The 20500-nt window shown below is 28.3% G+C and overlaps 1 pseudogene; it reads right to left on the bottom strand.

Annotated features, from left to right (window-relative positions):
- Nucleotides 1–10489: 10489 nt before the first annotated feature.
- Nucleotides 10490–15933, bottom strand: LOC113850748 (annotated as a pseudogene).
- Between the last annotated feature and the right edge of the window lie 4567 nt (nt 15934–20500).

Below are 20500 nucleotides of genomic sequence, written 5' to 3'. Positions count from 1 at the left end.
GCATAAAATGTGAGTCATTATTCTTAAAGCAGAGTGTTGTTAGGAATTATTTTACGAGGTAATTTCCTTTCTAATTGTGCCATGACCATGGTAGTCAAAATTGCAAGTTAACACATAAGATTGTACGCTTGTACGATCTGCCACAAGTCCAACGATCTTCATCCTGGACTGGAGCACATTTTGGTGGGACCACATGATCTTTCATGTGAAATTGTGCGATCTTGAGTGAGTTGCTTTCTGCCTTTTCTTTTTTTATATAAAAAAAATCTGATTGACCTAATTTGACTTGTCTATTTTTATTTGACTTGATGACTTATATACTCAAGCTTTTAAGTTTTTTTTTTTCCAGTCTTCTTTTTGATCTCACATCTTTGCAACTTGCGAGTCATATTCTCTTCTTCCTTGACGCTAAGAGTTTGTTCTCTCCATTCTCTACCCTTTTCTCCTTCAAATTGTCTCTTTTTTCACCATTTTTGGACACGACTAGGACTTGAGGGTGATTGAATAATGGGTTGGTTCAGTGCGTTGCAAGTGGAAAAGGTGTACTTACCTCTATTTTGATTTTTCTACTCTGTTTCAAGATGTCTATAAGTGGGAAAGGTGTACTTGCAAGTGGGAGAAGACAACCAGACAGTAGAAGAGTGGTTCTAAGTTTGACCATTGGTAATACTTCAACTAGCTCAATGAGCAGCTCTGTTGGTGTAGCTGTGGCTAGTTCTTTGTGAAAAAATGCTTCTAGAAACAGAAATGATGTGGCATGGTAGCATGGAATATCAGTGGATGGAGAAGCAAGAAAAATATAATGCAATTATTGTAAAAAAAATAATAAGTGGTGGAGTTTACTCTAACACCCTAATTTTTATTTGTATTTTTGTTTTCAAAGTGGAAGAGTTCTAAAAAAAAGTGCTTTTAGCTCAAGTAAGAATGGATAAGAATTGTTCATCTGTATTCTAGCTCAAGCGAGAAATATCTCGCTCAAGCGAAAAATAGCTAGCTCAAGCAAAAATGAGTTCACTCAAGTGAAAATATCAACAAATGTGTAGAAGATTTTTTTAGTTTTTTTTTGCTTAAACAAGAATAGCCTCGCTCAAGTGAAAATCCCCGAGAAAAGGGGGTATTTAAGTAATTTTGACATTTTTAAACTTAGATTACAAGGCAAGTAACTATTTTCATTTCGCTCTCAATTTTGTCACTCTCTTCCATCACTAGAAAACACTGTTACACTTAAAACCTCTCTTGAATTCGAACTTGAACATCTTTTCCTCTTGATTTCCAATAAGTTTTCTTGGAGCTTATACTCCCAATCTCATTTCTACTTCATCATTTTTCTTTCTTTTCAGAAGTTACTCTACTTTGTAATACTTAGAAAGAAGTTGGTCTCTCGAATGATATTTTTCATAAAACCTTATGTGAATCACATTAAGGTAAGGAGAGTTCTATCCAATCAACAAAGCTATACACATACGATGAGTGTGACTGTATATATATATATATATATATATATATATATATATATATATATATATATATATATACTCTTTGCGTCTATGAATAGTTACATTCTTTTATCTTAGTTTTAAAATGGATGACATATAATTGATTAAAATACACAATTTGATTAACTGAATGATGAGAAATAAATGGAGTAAAAATATGTGATCAGTCAATATGATGATGAAAAGAATTAGTGTAGATAGTTACAAATATACAGTAGGAGTATGGAAGATAAAGTTTGAGTTAGGTGATGAATGCTATTTGTAGTTGCGTGTAAATTAATGAGAGTGAAAGCATTACGGGCCATACACTTATTTCTTGACTCATATTCTTGACCATACTTTTGTTAAGGGGCTATGTTTGCACATGTATCTGTGTTACAAAGGCTAACCAATGACTATCCATACATATGGAAGACCTTAAGGGATCCAAGAGTAATGGTTGATTATGTTAAGGACCTAAAGAATATTCAAAATATTAAAAAACTATGATCACAATGTATGAAAATTTGTAAATGCATATAGTTAATGTATTGGATAGTATGATTATAGTATATGTATGATGAAATTGTCATTGTGTGAGTTGTGAAATTATCAATTGATTACTTAGTTAATAAAATGGTGAGGAGAAGACTCATCCTTACTAACATTTTTAGGAAATAAGGATGACCATCACTTAGAGACTCATTAGATTGACTAAGTCGAGTATTGTGAATAGGTTAAATGATGTATTTAGAGAATGACAGAGTCTGTCACAGAGTCTATCACAATAAATTTGTAATAGATAGTGCAAATAGATTTGATGATGTATTTACTATATATATATATATATTACAGTAGGGTATAATGTTCCCTTTGATTACCCAACTAGTGGTAGGATCTATCATACCCAAGAAATATTAGAACACTAGCTGCAATGAATTACGTGTACACCTTTTATGACCACGATCATATGGGAAGATCAATTAGATTTAATAGAGAGTAGATAACTAGTATATAGGTCACAATTGACATCGGAGACCAATATGATGAAGACTAATAAAGTGTCATATTTTAGTAGTTGTCAATGTATATTTTGACACTTATTTGATTCTTTTTCACATAGTTTGCACTTAAATTTCATGCAATTTATATTTTAATGTATTTAAGTTCATATCATTTAAATTCAACAACTTTAGCCTTAATTTTGTCAAATAATGGAAGATATTTGATCCATTTTTTTTGTGTGAATTCTTTTAAGGGCAAAGGCTTGATAAGGTGTTTACATTTATAGCTTTATTATGTCTTCAAAACACTTTTCATATTCCTTATTTTTATCATTTCTCATTAATAGAAATGAATTGGGCTTGTTATGCATGAATGTTGTAATTTCGTATTTTCAGCTAATTTGACCTCTATAAACTCTTTTGGCTATAACTCTTTATATAGATATTATTTTTGGTTAATTCCAGTTGCATTGGATTCTACACATCTAGGGGCTTTAAAATGCATATATGGTTTGTTGGAATTGAAGTTGGTTTTTATATTTTATGATTTTTTGAAGATGAAGCAAATTTGTTGAAATCGCCTAGATTTTCAAGTCTCGCTCAAGCGAGAATTTCCTCACTTGAGTGAGAAATGCAGAATTTAGACTAGATTTTTTGCTGGTTTTCTTGCTTAAGCGATAATGGCCTTCACTCAGGTACTTTCAATAAGAAATAAGAGATCAAAGAGCTAGACCACCAAGAAGAACTCTTAGGGATTATGCAATGGAGTAGGATTCAAGATACTTTCAAGAATCGCGGCTGAGTATTAAAGAGAAACTTCTAGAGCAGAATAGAATACCCACTTAGTAAATTGCATCCTTAAGGGAACAATTGTCTTCAACCTAAGTATACTAGAATAAGGAAGTCCACTACATGGGGAATCCTAGCCACTATAGTGACTTTGCACAAGAATGGGGACTGAATTAAGACATAAACTATAGTTGGAGACAAGCTCAAGAACAATACAATCAATAACCTTATAGCTTAGAACAATCTAATCAGCACCACCAATTTTTTTGGAATCATCACTCATAAGCACAACTGCAGCCAAACAAGAATTCAAAGTTGGAAGACACCTTAAATCAATAACTACATATGTTAGAAGACACCTTGAATGAGTGAAAGTTCTTCCCTTTTGCATGTATGCCTTTAAATAGAAATTGTCTTATTTTTTCCCTTCCCAAAAGAACCTCACGGATGATCCCTTTCTCTCACAAGTGTTGAGATTTGATTTTGTTCTCTTTTTTACTTATTCCAGAAGCCTAAACATGTGCACATTTGTAAAAGTCCAAATTGCCTTTTAATGATTTTTGTCCTCCTAGTTAGGTTTAGCTTTCCTAGTTCCATCCTAATTATTTTAATTACTTTTTGAAACCTATTTAGTTCAAATCCAATGGCTATAGTCATGGTTCAATTAGATCCACTGGATGAAATTAATTCAATCCTTAACATAAATTACTCATCATTAACCTTATCTCCTTAATGATTACTTTGTTGACTTGACTTTATTGGTTCTTGTAAAATATAATCATCTAGCTGAGATTAAGCCATAATTAATCTTATCCCTTAATCATGATTAGTCTCACATGGGCTTTAATGAGCCATATGGCTCATTTTTACTATTTCTTGCCCACTTTCCTTTATTTACACTTGATTTTTGGGTAATTTATATACGGTCTTTGGTCTTTGTACTTGCACGTCCATAACATCTATATATGGGCTATCCACCATAAAATTTTTAGAATTTATCTCATTCATTTGCTTGTTCAAAATGAACCTTCATTTTAGGCATTTCTAGAGATATTTTAGTTATTTTGGTCAAATTTTGTAATTCTATTTATTTTATATTTTTGAATCTTTCTAGACTTCTTATAATTCATATAAAACCATTCTAGATAGTCTAAAATTATTAAATAAAATTTTTGGCCATTTATTTCTTTTTTATATTACTTGATTCTTTGCTGATTAGACCTATTTTGATAAATTTTGCTAAAGAAAATTTTAGTTCTCAAGTCTCTATGTATTACTTATTTTTAATTCAATGTGATTAACATAATCTAATAATAATTTATAAAGTGAGAGAAAATTTGAGATGTCACACAAGACCATAAGTACGGTATACATGTGACTTAAAGCAACATTATGTTGACTGCTAAGGTCTAAGTATGTTGACCGTTGCGAAGCTCTTTTTTTCAACTAATTTGGACCCAAATTACACCCAAAATTCCAATTATGTCTTATAACGTAAAATTGCACAATTAATGTATAAATTAGTGCAAAATCTAAATAAAATAATTATCTCACATAAATATATAGGTTATAAAAGCATGCCAAAATACAGACTTATCAACCCTCTAATACTTGCGATTTGCTTGCCCTCAAGCAAAGTCCTAGATAAAAATAAAAAAATAACTTAAAACAAATAATCACAAAAAGAAAGGGAAAGTGGAGGATAATTAAAATAAAAAGAAAATTTAAGCTTCAAATCTAGGAGTTTATTGGTGGGTGGTTTGAGCTTCTATTTCTACTCATCCTTAGATTACTTGTTTTTCGGCCTTCTTCTTGGAGTTTCATGCTTCACAAAATTGAAAGGACGAGAAGTAAGTTGAATTCTTGCAAAAGAAGTATCCAGCTAATCAATCTCGGTTTAGAATCTTACTTCTTAAGCAAGTACCTCAAAGTTGCATGATCAGAGAAAATAATTACTTTAGAGCCAAGTAAATATGAACAAAATTTATCTAAAGCAAAAACAATGGCTAAAAACTCTTTTTTTTTTTTTGTAGTGATGTAGTTTGCTTGTGCTTTATCCAAGGTGCAAGAAGCATAGGCTATGACATAACGCTATTTCTTCACTTTTTGACCAAGGACAACACCAATTACGAAGTTTGACGCGTCACACATCAGCTCAAATGGAATCTCTTAACGCAGAGGTTGATGATAGGAGTGAAAGTGAGATGCCTCTTTAGCTCATCAAAAGCATCCTTGCAAGTTTGATCAAAGACGAAATCCGCATCTCTTTTCAAGAGGTTAGACAAAGGAGATGCAATCCTGCTAAAATCGTTAATAGAGTGCCTGTAGAAACCAATATGACCAAGAAAAGAGCATATTTCTTGCACAGAGTTTGGGTAAGTTAAGGAAACAATTATATCAATATTAGCTTTATAAATATCAATACCCTCGTTTAATACCACATGCCTCAACACAGTCCTTTTAGTTATCATAAAATGACATTTCTCATAATTCAGTACTAAGTTAAACTGTATGCACCTATTCACTACTCTATATAAGTTATCTAAACATGAATCAAATGAAGAACCATAAATAGTAAAGTCATCCATGAATACTTCAATTGAGGTCTCTAGAAAATATGCAAAGATACTTATCATATATCTCTAAAAAGTGTCAGAATCATTACACAAACCGAATAACACAGTATGTAAGCAAATGTACCAAAGGGACAAGTGAAGGTGGTCTTATGTTGATATTCCAGGGCTATGTATGTCTAAAAATAATCAAAAGGTCTTTCAAGAAAACAATAATGGAATTTTCCTGCCTTAAAAGCTTCCCAGTGGATGTATCCTTCTTCTTGCGACAGAGTTTGACTGGTGAACCTCCACCAGTCCTCTACTTCACCTCCCAACATATAGGTGACGTAAACCACCTTGTGCTCCTTGCGACATCCCATCGCATTAAATATCTTCTCTATATCCGCTATCCTTCTCTAGGCACCTTTTGGATCAAATTTTTTCTCAAACTTCAGAGGGTTATGTTTCGTGAACAAAGAGAGTCCATGATACTCTGCTGACTCCGCATCTTGGTTTTGCACCAAGTTCTCTAGGACTTGTGCCATGCGGGCCAAGATTTCATTCATAGCACCAGCAGGTCTACCTCTACTGGCCATAGTTCTAATTCTATAAAAAACAAATTTTACACATCAGATTTCATTCCATTACATTTCATATCAAGTTCAAAACAAACAAACATTTCAAGCATCTCAACCAAATCAAATAATTCACAACCACTAAGTTGTATTAGCCAAAAAGTCCTCATCAATAATACAGAACACATAATCTCGATGAACTAGTCCCATACCCAGGCTGGTTTGGATAAACTGTTCTGATTTCAAATTGTAACACCCTAATCTCAAATTTTGTACAATGTATATTTTATTCTTTATAATTTGATATAAAATATGAAGTTCGTACATAATGAGCTTTATTGTAGTTAGTTAATGAAATCTTCTTTGTTGTATAATAATTTGTACAAATATTTTCATTCAGATTAATATAAATGGTACGACAAAAATTTTAAATGTTGTACTAAATATTATCAAAATTCATAAGTTAAGAAACTGTACATACATTCCATAGATAAAGTATAATGATTTACAAACTATTTATCAGAATATGTGGACTTAAAATAATAATTACATCACATAAACGAATATAAGTCTCAGAGCAATCCTCCCATAACTATATACTGAAGACTAGTCATATTCATCCACCATGTACCAACTCTCTATCTTAGCCAAATTCTCTGAATCGAGATCATCATCTGAACTTAGATAACGATCGCTTGAATCAGCTTTGACCTCTGTGCCAGTAACGTGCTTGAAAGTCCATCGGGTTGGTCTTCCAAGATGGTCGTGATCGTGATAGGTGAAAAGATAGGTGAGAGCTACAAGAGTTCTAACCATACCTCTATACATATATATACATAAAGTCTGGTGTATTCTACTCCTAGAAAAGTCAAAAGGGATACTATAAGAGAAATTCATCTCTATCATAACTAAAACCCTAGGTTCATCTTCTATAAGTACAGCAAATTGAAAATAACATACTCTTTGATATTCATTAAATACATAGTTTAACATAAAATGTACGGATCTATTTATGAGTCTAATCCTTCCCTAAGGCTCTGTTATCCTGATTTCTTGAAATTATTAGTAAGAATGAACATCTATTTATCCTTTACAAACATTTATCATAAAATCAAAATTTTAACGTAGATACAACATATTCAATTTCATGAATTCATATTGCAAACATATTCACATCACACATAACATTCAACAATTTATTATTATTCATTTTCCTTTCTTCTATTTCAATACACACTCCCAGTGCACTATGATCAAACATATCGATGCCTCTAGTACTTCTTGAGGTCTTACTCAACTAGGTAAATAGTCGCCAGTTAGCCCATGCACACGAATACAACATGTACAATAATCAGGCCCCTAGCAAAGATATAGTCAGGAGTCTAGTCAGGAAACGAGTATGAGGCCATGTGACGCATTTGCTCTTAGAAAGAGTGTATAGACATACGCGAATATTGCTTACCACCCTACGTTTTCTCCAGATTTTCGTCGTCTCCGGACTTTATACCCCTAGTGTATTTTTGTAACTATTTACACTAGATTCAATCCACATTTGACTCTTAGGTCATTCTCAGAGTTATTTTCTTTCTTATTCATAAGATCGTGCTTAGTAAAACACTTCTATACTAATTTTATTTCAGTCCATTCCACTCATACACTTATTGATATAGTCATAAATGTCAATTCCTTTCTTATCAATATCATTTTATCCAAATATATTTCACAAAATCTCATAAGAATCACTCAGTAAAGTTCATAATATTTCACATTGAACAATCATCATATAATACATATGAACATGTACCAACCACTTATTCCAAACAACCAAACAGTCCAAACCATCAAACAAACATCTTTTCATCTGTTATTCACACGAAAGACATCTCAACCATATATTCTTATAAAATATTCATATAACAGTGCTTTGTGAGCACAAAATAAATGTTATACTATAACAATAAAATAGAGCTCTCCTTGCCTTAGAAACGAGTTTATGGAGAGATGTTGAAAAGAATCAAAGTTCATGGATGGAAGTTCTTCTGAGTATCAAGAGATATCCATAAGAACAAAAACATGAAAAATGATCGGAGAAAACAAAGTTTTACTCGAAGAAACTTACGTCAAGTCATTTAGATTCAACGTTCAAACTCGGCTTTTAAGAGAAATCGGAGTTCCTAAGGCTTTTATCTGGGTGAAAGGAAGAGAGAGTTCGGAACAAACTTGAGAGAGGGACATGAGTTTGAAATAGAATGAATTTCTTATGCGAAAAATCTCTTAAATACCCCTCATCCACGCACGTTCTCGCTTGAGCGAGGAACAACTTGCTTGAGTGACGGCTTTGTCGCTGAGCGAGATATGCAAATAGTGGTCTCGCCTGCTATTTTCTAATATGCTCGCTTGAGCGAGCTCCATCTCGCAAAGAGCATACTATTTTTTCTATGGGTCCTCGCTTGAGCGACCTATATCGCCTAGACAAAATCCCAGATCGCTTGAGCAAGATTACTCTTGCTTGAGCGAGGTGACAATTGGGCAATATTTATCTTATCTTGCTTGAGCAAGATAGCCCTGCAAAAAGGTATTCCTGCATGCTTAATCTCGCCTAGGCGAGATTTACCTCGCCTGATTGAAATCTTCTGCACCAAAATCCTTACAAAAATCTTCTATACTCCCTTCTAAATGCACTATAGTGCTACTTAATATTAAATAAAATATAAATTACCGAAAAGTGGAAAAGAGGATGTTACAACTTCCATTTCTAGTAACTAATCTATTTTTTTTCAAAGTTTTTCATTTTCTGTAAAGTAATTTTATTATTTTATTATTTATTTTATTTGAAAGTAATTATTATTCACAAAATGTATAGTCATGCTTAATGAAATAAATGTGAGATATTTATTTCTAAAAACTATGTTAAAATATCAAGAAAAATAAATTGAAGTATATAAATTAATATCTTTCATGTTTTGTATTTAATTATATATTTAGACAAAAGAGATTAATCATATAATATATTATCACAAAAATGTTATGTCACCTTATTAACATTCTCAATTTTTTAAAAATAATAATGTTATTAAAATTGATCATTATTTAAGATATTAAAAATTTAATTTTAATATGATAATTAAATATGAGAAGAATTTATAAAGTTGCACATAAATGAGTCTCGAGTTACAAGTCGAATCACTTAGCTAACTCTCAATTAGAATTTTAATTATCATAAATGTAGCATTATATGCTAAAACTAGTGCACATTATGGTATTTTTCCCTCGCCAATTAAGCACAACGTTAGCAGTAGAGTCCAGCGTCAGCACTTGTGTAGATACTTATAATTTATATTAAATATAATTACATTAAGGAAGATTATGAAATACTTCCTTATATACATTTTTTGTATATCCTATATATTTATCATCCTCTTCAATAATAAGGATTTTTATTCTTTTTGCTGATGTTACTTTAAACAATGTAACATATAATTGACCATGACTAAATACAAGTTTTGACAAATATAATCTAACATAATTTAACGATTGTTCTTGACTTTTATTTATTGTCATTGTATAACATACCACTCGAAAGTAATAATGATGCAATACTTATAAAATTTTAAAGTAAGAATAAATGAAACATAAATAAAATCATGTATATAATAGTTTATGAAAGTATTCGTTAAAATGTAAGAAATATTATTTTTTAATGGATATTTTTATAATTTTTATGACAAATAGAAAATAATTTTAATGATGCTAATACTAAAATTTAGAATTTTTATGTGTGTAATATTAATAAAATAATATTTTTTGTCTTATTTTATTTAATAATTTTTTTTTATAAGTTTTATAGATAATTTTTTTTATTGTAAGTATTAATGAAAAATTTAATTTATATTAATATAATAAAATAAAATTAGATTTGAAAATTTAATTAGATTTGAAATTTTTATATTTGTAAAATTTAAAATTTGAAAAACAAAAATAAAATACTACATGTGTAAGTACAAAAGTTAATAATAAAAATATATAATTAATATGAGAAATATAATAAAAAGTATTAAATATGAGAAATATATAATTAATAAAAATATAAATCAAGTATAAGGAAGTGGTTGAGTACCCGAAAATGCAACAACAAGTACTATTCTTTTCTCACTTCTTAATTTAGAAATGATAATCTTGTAAAGAAAAGTTTTTTCAGTTCCTCCATGGTCATACACAAAATAAAGTTCACCTACATTAGCAGAGATCGTATTAGTAACTTCATTGTATATTTGTCTTTGTTGATCATTCAGTAATGGGTAGCATCTCAGGTGTTCCAATTTCAACTCTTTAATATTATAATCAAGTTCCTCTCTAATCAGTCTATTGTTCATCACTTCTACTGCTGATTTATCGGGTAAAGGCATTCCATTGAAGTCAGAGAGGACCTTTCCATTTCTCATCAATATCTTGTCAATTTCAATCAAACAATAAGTTTGGATTTGTTGTTCTGTGAGTTCCAAACCAAAGTGATAAAATAACTTTCTTTTTTTTATAAAGAATATCATCATATAGTGTCTGCCAATTGTTATCCTATAGTTTCTTAACATTTGTAACCTCACCAAAAAGAAGAATTGTAACAAATAATTCTCTTAACTGAGAAGGTAAGGCCCAATGACTTGCTTCATTCAATGCATCATTCCACTCTTTATCATCATTTAGAAGGCCAAGAGCATAGCATGCTTCTTTGAAAGTTTTATGTGTCACTCCACCAACTGTCCTAATTTCTTCTTAACTTTTTGGTCCTTGAACAATATTTAACAAAATTCTTAAGTAATATCTTTCACCAGATATTGGATGAGCATAATAAATTCTTCCAATTGTTCTTCCAGTCTGCCTTTGTTTCCATTTTTTGTTTCTATCATCCCAAACAAATTTTGTAGGAAAGTCAGAATATGTTAGTATGCATGCTTCAGAATTTATAGAATTCATTTTCATCCATTCTGTAAACATGGTTTGTTTTATTCCTTCTCTTCTTATAACTGTTGGCAAATGTTCTGAATCTTATAGAGTAACTGAATTTTCTTCTAATAAATGGAAGATCAATCTCATAACAACTGGACTTCTATAATGTATGTCAAAGTTAAAAATTCTCCAACTTGCTTCACATGCTGACACATATATGAAATATGAGCAATAATTATAATATTTATAAAATCATAAAAGTCTGAGTATATAAAAAAGAATAAATATGTTCATTATTGTTTAAAAAATATATATAACACTTAATATCAAAGTCAATATAAAATTTAATTATTGACTAAAAATTTATACGTATAACAACTGCTATTATTTATTTAGTAATACTTATTTATAAAAATTATATATAATTTTGTACACTTAATAAATATACAATAAGTAATAAATATATAGTTTAATAATATTATTTTTATATATATAAAATATTAGTAATTATTTATTAAATTGTCATTCGTAATAGTTTGTTATTACCATTATTAAGATTATATAAGCATAAATTCTAATAAACTTTCTTTAAATATAATTTAAAGATAATAAATATGAATCAATTATAATTTCAATTGTTACGTTATCTAAAATATTATAAATGATTTTAATAAATTGTAATCTAATGCAATTATAGTAAATTTGTTTATGTAATATATTCTATAGTGAATTTAAATATTTTAAATCTTAATAATTATAAATTCATTATAAATACTTAAAATAATATATAAATTTATGGTATTAGAGAAATTAGCATAAAAAAAGAATATATAATGATTTTAACTAAATGGTTAATTAAATTAATTTATTTATAAAATTACATACCTGCAGTCTAAATAAGTTTTGATCTCATCAACTTGTGTGATATGCATTGAATTGTTTGTATTTTGGACAAAAATATTTTCTTCAATTACCATGGTTGCTCTATCTGGACCTTTGTGGAGATATTTGAAGAGATATTTTATAGCCTTGAACTTATTGCACCATTCAATATTTAGATATGTCTAAAATGTGAGTAATAAATCTAAGTTATATGGAACAACAAACCTGTTATCTAAGTTGATATCTCCTTTTTTGACATGTCTGCCATCATCCCGTCTTCTATAAGTAGGAAAACCATCCATATCTATGGTCATTTCATCAGTAAACTTTTTAGGATAATTTTTGTTGCAAAGGCTATCAACCATGCAAGGTGCATTTTTGTTGGTAGTTCCATATGATCCATGTATCATGAATTGTGAAACAACATTGAATCCAACTGGATCATCCACTTGAGATGGTAATTCTGCTGATATTATTTTATCTATGTCTTGTAGTGTTAGATACTTATTATTTTGGTGAAGCCATATTAGGATATGAGCATGTGGTAGACCTCTTTTTTGAAACTCAATGGTGTATATAGCTAAAAGAAGGAAAAAATATAATAAATAATTAGTAAGAATAAGATTAAATTTATAAATTAAAAAATTAGTATAATACTTTTCTTTACTTGATATAACTTGACCAAAGTATTGTCCATCCACTACGTGTTTCATTAGTTGATCAAGTTTCATCTTGAAAAATCTTGTTTTAACATCTGGCCTATCATTAGCTGGTTGTCCTGAAATTTGATCAAGCATATACTGAATTTCGGGCCACTTTGGATTGGTAGTAAAAGTAATTCTACATATGGCCATTGCATCTTGATAGTTTTTGACCATATATCGTGGACCACCTATGAATGAAGAAGGCAATACAATTCTTTTTTAGTAGCAGCAGCTATTGTATCCCCACAAACAACTACATCACAAACATTTTTGTACAACTTTGTGCGTAAAATTGTTTGATTTTGCCTAATCCATCGTAGTCGATCTTCTTCTATGGTTGTATATGCATCAACAATATATTGTTGGAATAACCGACCAATAGAAATAAGAGTCTTTGCTTCAAAGTTTCTCTGTTGTATTCGATATGCATAGTATTCTCTCATTGTCAAATTGTTTCTTTTTGTTCTATTTTTTCCATCATTAAAAGAATATTGAATTTCTAAGTGAAATCCATCCTCACCATATGGAAATAATAACGGATATTGCATTGACATGAAAGAAGGATGCAACTCTGATATTCTTTGTAACCCATTTGTTTGATGCTTTATTATTATATCTCTTCTTCCATTAGATTGGCCAAAATCTCCAACAATAAGTGCAGCAATTTCAGCTGAGGTCGGCTTGTTATACTGTCGAGATTCTATTGATCTAATACCAAGCAACTTGATTCATACATTTTTATCATCAGATGAAGATAATTAATTTATCTCTTGCCAGTCTAAACACCTGTGCAATAGGATTATGCATGTCCAACATATCCTTCAAACTTTGAACAAATGTGTTGTCAATATTTTCTCCATTATTGAAGGAATGTAATCTATTTTGGACTTCATTTTTTGTATCATGTACATAAAGTTGTGAGAATTTTGGTTGTTGACCTTCTTCTGGTATGAGTGCTCCAATCCTGTGATAATTTTGACCACTAATTCTAAAAACATACGTGTAACGCCCCTAATTTTGTAATATTAATTATTATTATTTATATAAATCTAAATGTACATTCATGTGTGTATTTTCATATATATGTTGTGAATATGTATATATGTGTGTGTGTGTATATATATATATATATATATATATATATATATGTGTGTGTGTGTGTGTGTGTGTATGCATGACTGGTTGGGTTGAAATGGGCTAAGTGCCTAAGTGCAAGGCATGTTACTGGGCTGTTCTCGCTGTAGCGAGAGGGCCCTAGGAAGAAGGACCAAAACTGTCGCCTTCTCGCTGCAGCGAGAAAGGGACAGTCTCAGGTGCATTTCTGGGTACAGTCTCACTGTAGCAAGATTCTGCAGAAATAGAGTGCAGTTTTCTCTGATTTTTTCGTTGTAGCGAGAGGGGTGTCGCAACCAGAAAAGGATTTAAAGGGGGTTAGGGTTTAGGGAGAGTTATTTCTCCCTCTCCCTTCGATCCTCTCATGCTCAAAGCCCTATTCCACCAATTAATTGCCCACAAAGCTGTTCAGAAGCGAGATTGGAGCTCGGATTTGTGTGGGGAACGCTTGGAGGTGAGTTTTAAACGGTTAAGGTTTTCGTTTTCCTTCCCTTTCTCTGTTCTTGGTGATTTTTGGGGTTCTCATGGAATTCTTCCATGTATTTAGGCCGAAAGTCGTGTGGGGAGCATTTCTGTAGTTAAGTTCGGACGTGGGTCTTCAATTCAGGGTAAGGGGGACTCTACCCTACTCCTTTATGTGTGATTTGCTGATATTTTGTGTGAGATTGTGATGTGGTTGAGTAGAGGGTAGAAAATTGCTGAGATATGTGATGTGGGCACTTGTTCCGTTTATACATGTGTGTATATCTAAATGAACATTATGAAAATGTGGGCACGAGGGCCGTGTAATATGAATGGAAATAGGCTAGGGGCTGTGTGGCATGAATGAATTGTGGGCTATGTGTTGTGTGTGCTGTGAAAATGAAATATGGGCCTAGTGCCGTGTACTATTAAATGTAGGCTATGTGCCGTATATTGAAATGTGTATGACTGGGACGTATTAATGCCGTTGTAATGTGCTGTGAATGGTTCAGCGATACACTAGAGATGTGGGAGATGAGGACGGAAGAAATACCTTGGGGAAGAGGAAATGGTGGTGACACCGACTGTGGAACGGGTGCACCATAGGTCACACACTCTTTTCCTGACTAGACCTCTGACCACTATCTTTGCTGAGCGACTCATGACCGCCCACGTGGTATCCGTGAGGCAGGGGTAACCGGCAACCATTCATGATGTAAATCTGTGATCACAGTACTATAGTGAGTGTGGCTAGTATGCGTATGCATGAATTTATGTATTGTACTTATGGGTGTGAATTGCTGCCTATGATTGTGTATGTTGAATGTATTGTGAATGTCCTGGAAGTGAGACTCTATGTTGAATGTGTGTTTTAGATAGTGTAGAGTACTCACCCTTATATTCATTTTTCAGGTAATCAAGACGATCAGCACCGGACTCAATGAATGGACGGATGGATTGCTATAGGACATAGAATTTATCTTGAAAATGTTGTAATTGAACTAGTCCTGTAGTAGTCATTTGATATTAATTTGTAACCCTTCCCTTATTTTGAAGTATTTTATGAAAATTGGATATTTGAATTTACGAAATTCTTATTAAATTGAAATTAAAATTAAGGTGTTACAATACGGCCCTAGTCTTAAATTGATTTTGTTGTCAATTTTTGCTCCAATTGATGTAAAAGCAAAAATAGAATTATATGCTCGAATATTTTGTCTAAATTTCACTGATCAATGACCACCTTCATAATTAAGAAGATTTTTTAAAGCATCCAGTAGTTCTTAAAGGATTGATAATTGAACTTTTTCTTATTGACAACAAAGAGAAAACTTAGGCTTTTTTGGCTGTCGCTGTTTATTGGCTCTTTCTACATACCACATAGAACTACTGCAATATTCACAGGTGTAACTTGGGTATCCTAAATTCATATGTTTTGATTTATTACCTACAATTTTAAAAAAATTATTAATAAATAAGCAAGCATATTTTTAATTTATGATTTATATGATATAATATTAATTATAAGAGCAGTTATGAAAAACTTTATATGTGTATAATCAATATATATTAATAAATAAATAAGCAAATATCACTACAGTTTATAATATTAATACTAATATATGCATGAATAAATTTTTATAATTAATCTCTAATTAAAATCAAGAATTAAAATAAATTTAAAATTTAAAATATAAAATAATTTTAAATAATTATTTGTCAATGTAATAATAATAGAATTAATAAAATTATGATAATATTTATTAAGATAATAATAGAACTAATAATATGTTGTATCTTAAAAAAGGCCAATAAATAAATAAGTAAATTTTTAATATATATATATATATATATATATATTGTCATAGATATTATTATTTATTTTAAAATATAATATAATAAATAAATTTCATATAGTAATAATTGTAATAAATTTTAAAAGATAAATAAATAAATACCAACTTACGTAGAAATTTTTTAAAATTCTTTAAATTAATTAAAAAAATTTAATGATGATATTAACAAATATTTTATTTTATAAATAAATAAATTATTACTATCATAATTTTATTAAAAATGATAATAATAAAAATTTCAGTATAAATACATAAAAAAAAATTATATGGTAATGTATGCAGATTAAAATATATTCTTTTTTGTATTGTTATATAAACAAATTTATTTACAAACAATATCATACATATTGGAATAGTATCGTAAAATTAAAATATATATAATTTAGTGATGCTACATTAGAATGTTCTTCTAATTTAAACATTATCTAATACATTACTTGATCCTACAAAAAAGGTCAATATTCAGTGAACCTGATTTAAATATTTTTTAAAATTAAAAAATATAATTTTAAGAATATAACATAATAAATAATTATATTAATAAAAAAATATTTATATTGATTTCATATTTTGATTTATATTTTGGAAACTAATTGTAAGTCCATAAAATGACTGAATTTTTCCATTAAGAAGCATTGTTTTCTGTGTTTGCAATTGAATTCTCTCAGAAAAATTTTCAAAAGCATTAGAACTTATATTCCAATCTGAAAATTTTGAATAATCATATAGTTAGAATATGAAATTCTAATAAATAAATATAATTTCATATGTTAATATAAAAAATACTTCTATAACATTTTAAACACTAACCTCTTTCTCGGATTGAAAGTCTTTTGATAGTTGTGAAGATTTAGACTTCATACTCAAAAAATTTTAAAAGTATGTAAAGAAAAATATTCTAAAACTTTTGAAACAAATGATATATGTATAGAAATTAAATATAATATTTGAACTTAATTCAGTGTTAAAACGTTACATTTTCCTTACTTATTCATTCATTATGATATAAAAGTTTTAAATATACAAATAGAACGGTTATCTAAAGATTTAAAAATCAAATCAATATTTTCATTGTTATAATTTTTAATAATGTTTAATTTAGTTTAATTGTTATAATTAATTAGTTTTAATTGAAGAATTTCGAATTTGTCATTCTCATTATAACATTTTATAAAAAAAAAAAACATTGCAACCAAATTATTAAGGATAAATGTTGTTAATTTTTAATTTAAAAAAATTAAAATTTTCATCATAATTATTATAATATAAAATATAAATAAAATATTGTTTATGTTAATAGGTTATACATAATTATGATATATCAATTCTTATTAAATATTTTTTTTAAAAATAAAATAATAGAAGAAGAGAAAAAAAGAGTTGTTAAAATTTTTTTAATTAAAATTTAGGTAAAAACTAAAAAAAAAGAATGATTGTGTTTAATATAAAAATTAATTTTAATTTCATATGTTAATTTGAAAAATACTTCTATAATATTTTAAACACTAACTTCTATCTTTCTCGGATTGAAAGTCTTTCGATAGTTGTAAAAATTTAGATTTCATACTCAAAAAATTTTAAAACTATGTAAAGAAAAATATTCGTTATGATATATATATATATAGAAATTAAATATAATATTTAAACTTAATTCAGAGTTAAAATGTTATATTTTCTTTACTTATTCATTCATTATGATATAAAAGTTTTAAATATAGAAATAGAACGGTTACCTAATAATTTAAAAATCAAATCAAATTCATTTTCATTGTTATGATTTATAATAAATTTTAATTTACTTTAATTGTTATAATTAATTAATTTTAATTGAAGAATTTTGAATTTTTCACTCTCATTATAACATTTAAAAAAAAAAACATTGAAACAAAATCATTAAGGATAAATGTTGTTAATTTTTAATTTAAAAAAATTAAATTTGTCATCATAATTATTATAATATAAAATATAAATAAAATATTGTCTATGTTAATAGTTTATACATAATTATGATATATTAATTCTTATTAAATTATTTTTTTAAAAAAATAAAATAATAGAAGAAGAGAAAAAAAGAGTTGTTAAAAAATTTTCAATTAAGATTTAGGTAATAACTAAAAGAAAAGAATGATTGGATTTAATATAAAAATTAATTTTTATATCAATAAAAATTACAAATGTTGATATAATATAAAATTTATATAAGTCACATATAAGATTTGTCTAAGAACAAAAATCAATACATAATAAAGTAAGAGAGAAAGATATAATAAAATAACAATTATTTTATAAAAAAACGTAAATGTTTGGTGATATTTTACTTTTCAAATTCTATGCAATATTAAAAGTATTTATACAATATTTCAATAAAAATGATTCAATCTTCTATTGTTGCCTTATATTTGTTACTTTTTGCTTCGTCTTCCTCAAGTTGCAACATAAAAGAAAATATCAAATATAAATTACTGTATGATCTAAGAATTTGAATAATACATTATAAATTTATAATTTATATATTGATTTTTTCCTTCTTTTTGGTAAATTTGGTGTTTCCACAGTTGGAGATATATGTGAACAACTTATTGCCAAGTCATTTTCTTTTATTATTGCATTTGTATTGTCTAAACCTTCTTCCTTCTCAATCTGTAAATATTAGACAATAAAAATAAAATTATTTATCATCGTATCGATAAACATTATAGATAAAAGTAATAAAACTCTAATTTAATCTTCTATATTATCTTTACTATCGGCTTCACAATTTTATTTGCCGTGAAACTTTGTCTTCCACAACTTTCAAAGTAAGTACTCATTTTTATTTGAAAAATATGTGAGGTGCCAATAATTTTTAAAAGTTGTGGAGGCAACTTTAACCCTTCACCATCACCCTTAAAAAAATTATCATATAAAAATAGTTATATGTGGTTAATATATTTTATTTATATAATCAAATATTTGATTAAATTTTTTAATAAGTTAGAACTTAACACTTTTGCTTACAATTTCAGATGTTTCAATAAGATCTTTTAACTTTATTCGTGCTAATTGTTCAACAACTTCATCAAATAAAACAAATATAGTTGAATCCATAGAATCTTTAACATCAAGCTCAAGACGAAACCTGTAATTTATATAAATAAAGGTAATAATATATAATTCAATTTATTTTAACATGAAAATTTAAAAATTCAAATATATAGTGATAAATTAATTACCTTGTCATTGGATAATCAATGTCTTTATAACATGATTCACATTTAAAATTTGTAGTTATGAAAGAAACTTTCTTCTTGCAATGGGGACAAGAAATATAATACCAACCATTTTTAAGCAATATATCGTTCACAGTTGCAATACAACCAATTACGGTATTTTGAAAATTAATAAAAAATTAGTTTAAAAATTTATTAAGAAAAACAAAGTATAAGAGAAATTAAATTTACCATGTCATTCTTTGATTTTGCCATTATCAAAATTTCAGATATGTTTTTGAAATTTTCTAACTTAGAAAGAATGGTAGATCTTGTATTATCAACATTGTCAACAATATGCACATCATTAAAATCCCAAAACAAAGTGATAATGAAAAATTAAAAATATGGTTAAGATAAAAAATAAAGAATTAGCAATAATTAACATAACATAGAGATTTTAGATAATTTTAATACTTGAATGAATCTATAAAATGAGTAACTTCTAGTATGTCAATATTGACATAGATCTTTGTTGATCTTGATGTGGAAATAAAAATATTACCTATAATACATACACTCATAATTTTTATAATTAAATATGAAGCATATATATATATAAAATTTATTTCAATAAAACATTTTAAAAATATAATAATACAATTACCTTGAAATTCTTTTACAATAGTGGATGTGAATATTACAACATTAATTTTTGAATCCTTAGATGTGTTATCTTTTATTATGTCTTCAAATAGTGCAATATAATCATCCTACAGTGTGACTTTCACTCTATTTCCCTTGCAAATGATTTAACCAAAATTATAAGATTTTTAAATTAATAATAACTATAGAATAATTGTTTATACCTCATGTCTTGTAATTGAAGCGTCATGGCATTAACCTTGCCTTGAGCAGTTATTTTTTCTTCAACAGAACTTCTATACATGACC

This window comes from Abrus precatorius, unplaced genomic scaffold (genome assembly GCF_003935025.1).
Source record: "Abrus precatorius isolate BTA unplaced genomic scaffold, Abrus_2018 Scaffold9, whole genome shotgun sequence".
Classification (NCBI taxonomy): Eukaryota; Viridiplantae; Streptophyta; class Magnoliopsida; order Fabales; family Fabaceae; genus Abrus; species Abrus precatorius.
Note: the sequence above shows the minus strand (reverse complement) of the source record. Positions and strands in the feature narration are given on the sequence as shown.